At 43.8% G+C, this 9,683-nt stretch overlaps 1 pseudogene; it reads right to left on the bottom strand.

The window, feature by feature from the left end:
* Positions 1-1,167: 1,167 nt before the first annotated feature.
* LOC103218631 (ATP-dependent RNA helicase DDX55 pseudogene) lies at positions 1,168-3,483 on the bottom strand (annotated as a pseudogene).
* Positions 3,484-9,683: the final 6,200 nt, after the last annotated feature.

Here is a 9,683-nt window from a genome sequence, read left to right as displayed (position 1 = left end):
GAGGCTGAGGCAGGAGAATCACTTGAACCCGGGAGGCAGAGGTTGCAGTGAACCAAGACCATTGCACTCCAGCCTAGGCAACAGAGTGAGACTCCAGTTAAAAAAAAAATTATTGCCAACAACAAGCATTTAAAAGGCATTTTAAAAACGTATTTTTACATTTTCTACCAATTACATAAATTTAATGTGACAACTAAGATGGCATGAATTAAACATTTTTATATTCCTAAATCATTAAAAAGCCCAATTAAAAGGATTACCAAACCATTCAGCATAAGTTGGCTTATTTATGAAAATTAGACATTTTTAAGTTAAGTTAAATAGGTTATTCAGCTGTTCAGCTGGAATGTCACACTCTATGTGATCTGTGCTTTATACTGTGCATTTTTTATTGCTCAAATACCACTTGTGTTCAAAAACTGATATTATTAAAGGAACTGTCGAACATGTTAGAAAGACATTTTACTTTGTATAATTTAGAATTATATTTCACCATTCCTCAACCTTAAAATTCTTTTATTAATGAGTGAATGCTATTTTTACACAATACAACAATTTGGGTTTTTATTTACTTCATTCTAAAGACAAAGCCATCAATCCAATAGTTCCCAGGTAATGAATTTGGAGCTGAAACCATTAGACTCATTCCTTTTTCCATTTATGCCCAGTTTACACTCACATGTCCATTTCAACTCATTCTTTTGCCCACTTGTGTCCATTTCACAGTTCATTAACATCTATTTCTAAAGGCAGGGTCACAAAGAAGAGAAAATACTTCAAATGTGTTCCCCTGTTTTTATAAAAATTTCTTAGTAAAAAATAGAGAAAGATGAGTAAATGAGCCCTTAATACTTGGACACATTTTTAAATTATCCATTTTTACCAAACCAAACTGTCTTATTAAAAAAACAGGGTAACTGTATTTTAAAAATATTGTCTTCAAAAGTATATTATAAATATATATGCACATATGTATTTATTTGTTCAATTATATTAACTATCCAAATGCTTATTGTTTCTGTTTTTTAAAAGGACACAGTTTATTCAACAGAAGGCATAAAAATTAGAATTCTGTCTCCCAGAATATGACTTAATTCCGCTGTTTTTCAGCTGTTCACCAATAAAACAATACTGGGGCTATTCTTTTTTTTTTTTTTTTTTGTGAGACGGAGTCTCGCTTTGTCACCAGGCTGAGTGCAGTGGCACAATCTCGGCTCACTGCAATGTCCGCCTCCCAGGTTCAAGCAATTCTCCTGCCTCAGCCTCCTGAGTAGCTGGGACTACAGACTCGTGCCACCATGCCCAGCTGATTTTTGTATTTTTAGTAGGGATGGGGTTTCACCATGTTGGTCAGGATAATCTCTATCTCTTGACCTTGTGATTTGCCTGCCTTAGCCTCTCAAATGCTGGGATTACAGGCGTAAGCCACTGCATCCGGCCAGGACTATTCTTAACATAGAATAACTCTAGCACATTAGCTATCTCCGCAGGGCATTGAAGGATAACTGAAGTCCAGGGCCAAGAACACTCAGGGAGGCCAGGTGCCTAAAAGTACTAAGGGGCTTTTAAAAATCTAAAACCAAGTATACTTCAGTATCTTAATGTTTGCAAATAACTACAAAATAGCATTAGAAAAAATGGGCACACACACACACACACACACACACATATATAACCCATCATAATAAATAAATATTGAAATCTATTATTTACACTGAATTTTATGTTTTCTTCTGTTAGACTACTTCAAGACTGGAATGTTTTTAGTCAAATATTCATGAGTGTAAAATCCTTCATTTCTCCCTAATCTGAAAGGAGAGCTTTCAGAGATGTGATTCTTTTTGGATGTCTCCTGAAGTTTTGATTTGCAGTAAAAGCAAACAGGAACCATCCACCAAGTTAGGAAACAGCTACGTCCTTATGGGTTTATCTGTGGCCCTGGTATCAGTAGTCATCTTCCAAATCTGAGACACTAAATCAGCTGTCTTGATTGTTCTTTTGCAACTTGTCAATAAGTTCTTCTCAAATTCTTCAGTAATTTTGCCTTTAGAAGTATTTTTCAAGAGCCTGGAATCATTCAGAAGTTCTTCCATGTCCTCATCTTTGTATCAGAACACGCTTCCCTTTTCGTTATCTCATTCATGTTTTTCTTTTTCTTTTTTGGCCTTCTGCTTTGATCAAGCTTTATTTTTTTTAATGAATTTTCTTCTCCCTTCATTTTCTGTTTTTCTCTTTTCTTTGTTGCTCCAGTAATTTCTGCCTCTGCTTTTCTCTAATTTTATCTTTAAGTGAGATAGCGTCTGTATTAATGTCCACAGGCACAAAATCTGGAAACTGCTTTCCTCTCAATTCTGGCATCTTGGGCATTCTCAGCAAGGAAAAACCTCGAGCAAGACTTGCAAAATCAAGATTATTTAATCTGAGAATCAGCTTGCATTCTGCTTTGCATATACCTGGACATAGGACATAAAAGCTTTCATGCCCTTTTCAAACATAGCTCTTTCTGCCAGGATCATGGACTTGAATTTTGGCAGAAGGTCAGCTGTGTTTTTCTAGAGTTTCATCTCCGCCAGGGGGCGTTTTTGGTTAATTGCAAGGAAATTGATGTATGACTCTTCCATGGGCAGGAGGAACACCAGAGCTCTGCCTGTGTAGCCAATGCGGGCTGTGTGGCCACAGCCCTGCACAAAGGCACTTGCATTGTTGGGGCGATTGTACTGCAAAACCCAATTTACTTCAGGAATATTGATTCCTGGGCCACCATATCAGTGCACGCTAAAATCCCGCTTTGCAATTTGCGGAACCCCATGAAGATCGTATTTCATCTTCCCATGAATGCACACAATCTTCACACTCCTCATCAGCACCTCCAGAGCCTTCCGGTAGTATTCCACACAGGTGCGGGTGCTGAAGAAGACCAGGTGTTGCTCTTGCTTATGACTGCGAAGAAAATGTAGCAGCTGGCTAAATTTCTCATCTGCCTTGCATACTATGTAGTAGTTATCCGGGGGAGAGTGGTGTTCTGGGCACTGCTGGCTGCCACACCCTTCGCCTTCACTGAGACTGGACAGGGTTCCGGAGGCCCACTCTCCCCAAGTTCTCCAATTCCTGCTTCTGAATGGCAGAGAAAAGGCCTGTTCTCCTTTGCTTTGGCAAAAACTCCAGGATGGTATTTATGCTTGCCTCAAATCCCATGTCCAGAAGTCTGTCTGCCTCATCCAACACCAGGACATGCAGGGATCACACACAGCTGGCCAGATACAAGTCTTCTGCCTTCCTTCAGAACCTGTCCTCAAGTGGCCTGGAATGGCCACAGTGATATTCCCACCTTGTTGCTTAAACTCGTAAATTTGGAACAGAGGATGTCCTGGAAAGCAGAGGAGATTCATTTATTTTGTATTTTATTTTATTTTATTTTAATTATTTTATGTTTTTGAGATGGAGTTTCACTCTTGCCACCCAGGCTGAAGTGCAATGGCACGATCTCAGCTCACTGCAACCTCCACCTCCCAGGTTCAAGCGATTCTCCGTTTCGGCCTCCTGAGCAGCTGGGATTATGGGCTCCCGCCGCCACGCCCAGCTAATTTTTGTATTTTCAGTGGAGATGGGGTTTCGCCATGTTGGCCAGGCTGGTCTTGAACTCCTGACCTCAGGTGATCTGCCTGCCTTGGCCTCCCAAAGTGCTGGGATTACAGGCATGAGCCACTGCATCTGGCCTAGAATCATTTATTCTGTCTGTCCTTCATAGATGATAAACAAAGTTTTAAATAGATGTTTCCCCTCATCCTGCCCTCTTTTCCATGTTCAATTTCTCATTTCCTGATAAGCACATCTGCTCTGGCTGCCTGCAGTCCACTTCCCCACACATGACATTGTCTTGCCTGCCAGTCAGCCTTGACCTACTCTCTCTTAAGGTTTCAAAATGATATGATTCATTTTTCATAAATAAACTTAACATTTCCACATTATCATATCTACCAGTTAGAAGGATAGTAGTCTGATTGCTTCAGTTCACATGTTTTTGGTCTTTAAATAAGCTGTTTATTAACTTATATTTAAATGGCTTCTTCCAGGGAAAGAAAAATTTGACATACTTCTCTCTCCACTCCTCCCCCTGAAGTATTTGAAGTTTCTTTTTTTAAGTGTGGAAAGAATTCAAAACATAAAATTTACTGTCTTAGTCATCTTCAGCATACAGTCTGGTGGCATCGAGCACAGTCACATTGTTGGGCAACTGTCACCACCATTCATCCACAGATCCTTCTCATCTTCCCAACCTGAAATTCTGTACCCATTAAACACGAACTCGTCATTCCTTCCTCCTCCAGCCCTGGCAAACATTGTTGCATTCTCTATCCCTACGAAATGGATGACTCTAGGTAATGCTTAGAAGTGGGATCATGCAATATGTGTCCTTTCGTGCCTGGCTTATTTCACTTTGCATGATGTCCTCAAGGTTCATCCATGTAGCAGTGTGTGTCACAATGTCATTCCCTTTTAAGCCTGGATAATACGCCATTGTATGGATAGACCACATTGCATATCCATTCATTCCTCAGCGAACACTTGGGTTGTTCCCACCTTTGGTCTATTGTGAATAAGTCTTCCGTGAACATGTATGCAGAAATATTAAAAATGATTCATAAAAGATAATTGATTCAACCAGTACTTCCTGAGCTTTGCTATGGGGCAGACACAGTGCCAGTAGCCACAATAAACAAGACTGCAGACACAGGCAGCTGCCTCCTGGAGCTCAGAGCTTAAAAGGAACAGAGACTCAATATGGTGAGGTAACTGTCAGGACTGGAGAAACAGGGTCTCCACGAGCACATGGGCTGGAGCCTGCCCACCTCCCAAAAAATAAAAGGCCCCAGAAAAGTTGTGTGACTTGGTATCTGGGCTCTGAAAAGTGAATTTGGGACAAGGTTGTGGGAGCAGGCAGGAGAGGGCAGAGCAGATGGCAGAGACCAGAGGCATCTGAGTCAGAGGACGAAATTTGGGGGTGCAGCCACCCAGGCTCAGGCACACGCAGGAGCCAGAGCAGATGAGGCCAGCCCTGTGAAGCTGTTAACTTGGGCTTATCTTAAAATAGTAGGAAGTCACTGAAACATTTCAAGTAGGGAAGTGACAGGATCTAGTCTGCACTGTACACGAACAGCCTGTCTGTGGTGTGAGTGCATTGGACTGCATGAAGGCAAAAGTTCAGACAGGAAGTGACTGTTCACAGCCAAGCCATCAAGGACAGAGGCCTGAGCTCATTGGATAACAGGGAAGGAGATAAGGCACAGCTGGGGGGTTACTGAGCCCAGGAAGTGAGAGAAAAGGTGGCATCGAGGAAAGAAAGCCACATGCTTTTTATAACAACCAGCTAATTATATTTATATAACCAGTGAATATATATATAAACATATGTATTTATATATAATTACATAAACATATGTGTTGATATATAATTTATATATAAATATAATTTAAATATAGTTATGTTTATACAACCAGTGCATTTATATATATAAATTATATTTATATAACCAGTGAATTATAGGATAAGTAGAGGTGCAGCGAAATATTGATGCTGTTGAGTGGGGTCTGGTGTTCACGTTCCGTTCTTCTCCAAGGATGTGGGGATATCTTGGTCTTGGTATGGTCAGATCTTTCTTCATCAGCCTGATTTGCTGCAACCTGCTAGACCTTCTGGATGACCCACATCCAAAAAACTACCATTTTCAGAGTACAATCTATGCCCCGTGAGCCTCAAAAAGTCTGTTATGAGTTTAATTGTGTCCCCCCAAAATTCATGTATGGAAGCCCTAATTCCTAATATGACTATTTGAAGATAGGGCCTATAAGGAGGTATAAAGGTTAAATAAGGTTGTAAGTGTGGGACCTTAATCTGATAGGACTGGAGTCCTTATAAGAAGGAGAAGAGATACAAGAGATCTCTTTCTCTGCATGTGTACAGAGAAGAGGCCACATGAGCAAGAAGGCAGCCATCAACAAGCCAGGAAGAGAGCCCTCCCCGGAAACCAACCCTGATGGCACTTCAATCTCAGACTTCCAGTCACCAGAACTATGAGAAAATGCATTTCTATTGTTTAAGCCCCCCAGTCTGTGGTATTTGGTATGGAAGCCTGGGCAAGCTAATGCACGACCGTAAGAGGTAGGTATTATCATCTCCATTTATAAATGAGGAAACTGAGGCTCAGAGAGATTGACTTGACTAAGATCCACAGATGGTAAGCTGCTCATCCGCTGCCCTGCAGTGGAGGCTTCCTTATAACAAGCCTTTTGTTTTTGCAGAGAATTTTCTGGGCATATCTTTGAAGAACCATGTCTTTACTAACCATTTCTAAAGCTCTAGCTGTGACTCTGCCTTACAGCCTGCTGTGCAGATCCACACAACAATGTAACTACAGGGCCTGCTCTGCAAGATCACCCAGAGCAGGCTTCCCAGTCTCAGAGATGCAGAAATGTGCTGTACTTTCTCTGTCTTCCTGAAGTAGTGAGAGGGAGTTTTATGATAAGCCAGCTATATACTTTTCTGCTGGAAAAGAGTGACTTTGTGGCTAGATGGATTTCCACATGAGTTCCCTGCTTCCTAAGTGAAGCAAGTGCTTCCTTCTGTGACTGTGATGCTGCAAGGTGCACAGAGGAGCCTTGCTGCAAGGTTTCCAGTCACCTTCCTGTAAGTGCCTTGAGTTCCCAAGTGCCTGGCTACAAGTCCAGTTAAACACAAACCCTACTGAAGCAAGTTTTGAAATTGTGGTTTGAACCAGACAAACTTATGATTTTTGTAGGTAAGAAATGACCAAATATCAGCAATTTCATGTGAATCAACCTAATGTAGTTGGCCCTTTAACCCTGACCCCTCCGTCTCATTCTGTCCTCTCAGGCTGCCCTCAGATCACTCCAGATCCCTGGCTTCCTCCTCCGACCCTCCCTGGCAGGGTCTCCATGATGGACAGGGATGGATGCCTGGGAGAGAAGTTCACAAAGGAAGAGAGAGGAAATGGTCAGAGAGGTAGGAGGATAGTGTCGGGGTCCAGAACACATTTCCCCAACATGTGGCCGCTTGGCCTGCTGAATATTTTACACGAGAGGAAATGCAGAAAACAGCAGGAGCAGGAAGGTCACTCTCTGACCCTTTCTCCCCTGAAGCATGGTCAGAAAGGAATTCTCTGACTTGCCTTGCCTGAAAGTAGGTCGGGAGACCCTCATTCCAGAGAGGTCTTGACTCAATCCCCGTACCGCCTTCTTCCCTGCTGGCCTCATCAAAGCCACTGCTCGAGGAGGGTTCCATGTCCATCTTTAGCAGCTCAGGGCAAATTTATTCCCCAGTCTCTAAGGGCATTTTCCTGTGAAGCTTTGTTCTCTATGACATAAGAGGAGAGGGATGTTTAGAGAAGCTGGGGGAGGAGACCCCAGGGGATTTCCTTGTCCCCACAGATGCATCTCTTTGTGAAGCAAAACACACACAAGGCACCCGGCAGTGCCCAGCACACAGTCAGTGCTCATGAAGTGTTGGTTCCCTCTCTGCCCACTGCAGTTGGAACAAACAGCACACAGGGTGCCAGGATTCAGCTTGATGAAGAAAAGTGTAGCCCACATTGCTGCTCTTGGGCCTTGTCCTCCGTGTTGCAGCTCAAAGTTAAGGACAGCTCAGGTACCGGCATTGCTGTGCTAAGGATAGGCCAGCACATCCTGTGCCCAGTGGTCCCCAGAAATGCTATTGCCTGGTGACACTCTGCATCTCCAGTTCATCTCCCTGTGCCTCTCCAAAGCCCACTCTACCTCCGTCCCCTCCCAATCCACCTGGAGCTCCCACCTCTCATTTTTCCTTCCCACTGCGGGGCAGGTGGCGATCTGCAGGCCTCCCCGAGAGAGAACTGCCCTTACCCTGCCTGAGATCCTCAAAGCCAGGGGCACTGATCCAGCTCTTGGTACTGACAGGATGGACTGGGATCTTTCCCTGATGCCCTCAGGGGTCTGAGGATAAAGTGTGCCAGGCATGCAGGGTCTGTAGGAAGCAAGACAGAGGGAGGCACTGAGCTGAGCACAGATAGGAAGGGGAAGAGCTCGTGGCCCAGAGCTAAAGAAGATATGACCCAGTGACCAGAAGACCCTGTCCCAGTGGGAAAGGCACATCTTAGTGTGGAAGGGTGTGGGGCTCAGTAGGGATTTAGACTCAGCAAGGACTCAGGCTCATTGCCCTTCTGCTCAGGAGAGCAAAACCCTGCAGGTGAGGTTTCCTCGCTGTGTCTTTAATCCAGGGAGCAGGTGTCAGAATCAAGGGCACCATCAAGATAGGATGACAGGAACGTCTGAGATGTGCCAAATTTTCAAAGGCCTAGCTGTCATAGCTGGGGGCAGATGGGGGACAGTCTTCTCATGGGTCCACCCTGCCCTATCTGGCACAGCCTAGGACCCTTCGGTCAAAGCTGGCTCTTTCCACCCTCAGAGCGATGTCTCTTCTGTTGCTTCTGAGTTAGGCAGGGCATATGTAATACAAATTTCATAGAAAGGGAAACTGAGGAATTGGGTGGGCTAAGTGACTTGGGCCAAAGGATAAGTGCCTTGGGGTCAGGACTCAGATCTCCTTGGATCCAACACCAGATGTCTTCTCCCACATGGAACCCTCTCCCTAATCTTAACACTTCCATGGCTCCATGGTTTCATCAGCCATCACAGGAGAATGAAGCCACAGAAATTGCATGCATGTTCACATGTGTGTATGTGTACATATTTGTGCATGCATGTACATGTGTGTGTGCATGAGTAATGTGTGCACGTGTGCTGAGCAAAGCAGGGGAGGGTTGGCAGTTCCTGATGATTTTCTCCATCTCGAACATTGTGGTGCTTTTCCTGGGAGATCCAGACAACCATGGTGTTGTCTATTGTTTCATAGGACAAAACCTATGAAGTGAAGATGAACAATGACACAGAGGCCTGCATTGAGCCCAGCCTCCTCCCCACAGAGATATGAGCTCTGTTGCCCTCTTCCCAGGTTGGCCTCAGTGTGGGAATGGGTTTGGGGAGGCCAGGGCCAGGTCTCTGAGATCCCACCTCGGGCTGATTTGCAGGAGGAGAGGAGATCACAGAGAAAAATCTGTACAGCCCATCTCTCTCTCTCTCTCTCTCTCTCTCTCTCTCTCTCTGTCTCTCTGTGTCTGTGTGTGTCTCTCTCTCTCTCTTACACACACACACACACACACACACACACAGAGCCCTTTTTTTGTTTGGCCTTTTCACCAGGAGCACTTCTAAACATTGCCTCTTAAATCTTTTAGGTTGTAACCAACAGACATAAATCTATTTTCTGGTGAGACTCAGTGCACACATACAGATGTTGACAGTTAAACAATGTTTCAAGACAGTACTTATAATAAAACTGCCCAGAAGAGGGCACTGGTGGCAAATCTAGGCCTGAGTTTTTGTCCTTGCTGGAATTTTTGAAGTATTTTAGCTACAGATCTAGATTCGTTAGAAAGTTGTGACATCCACTTGGTCAGTTATAATGGGCCCTTAAAAGAATAGCATAGCCTAGCATAGCATATCAAAATAGAAACCATCAGAGTGCATCAAATTTCACAAAGGTAAGTACTGTGTTGTGCAAGACTTGCTTAATTGCCAATATCTGTGTGTATCTAGGGGATCTCTTTGTGAAACATCTTTATGACTGTGGG

Source organism: Chlorocebus sabaeus, chromosome 11 (genome assembly GCF_047675955.1).
Source record: "Chlorocebus sabaeus isolate Y175 chromosome 11, mChlSab1.0.hap1, whole genome shotgun sequence".
NCBI lineage: Eukaryota > Metazoa > Chordata > Mammalia > Primates > Cercopithecidae > Chlorocebus > Chlorocebus sabaeus.
This window is presented reverse-complemented; position numbering and strand designations above follow the sequence as displayed.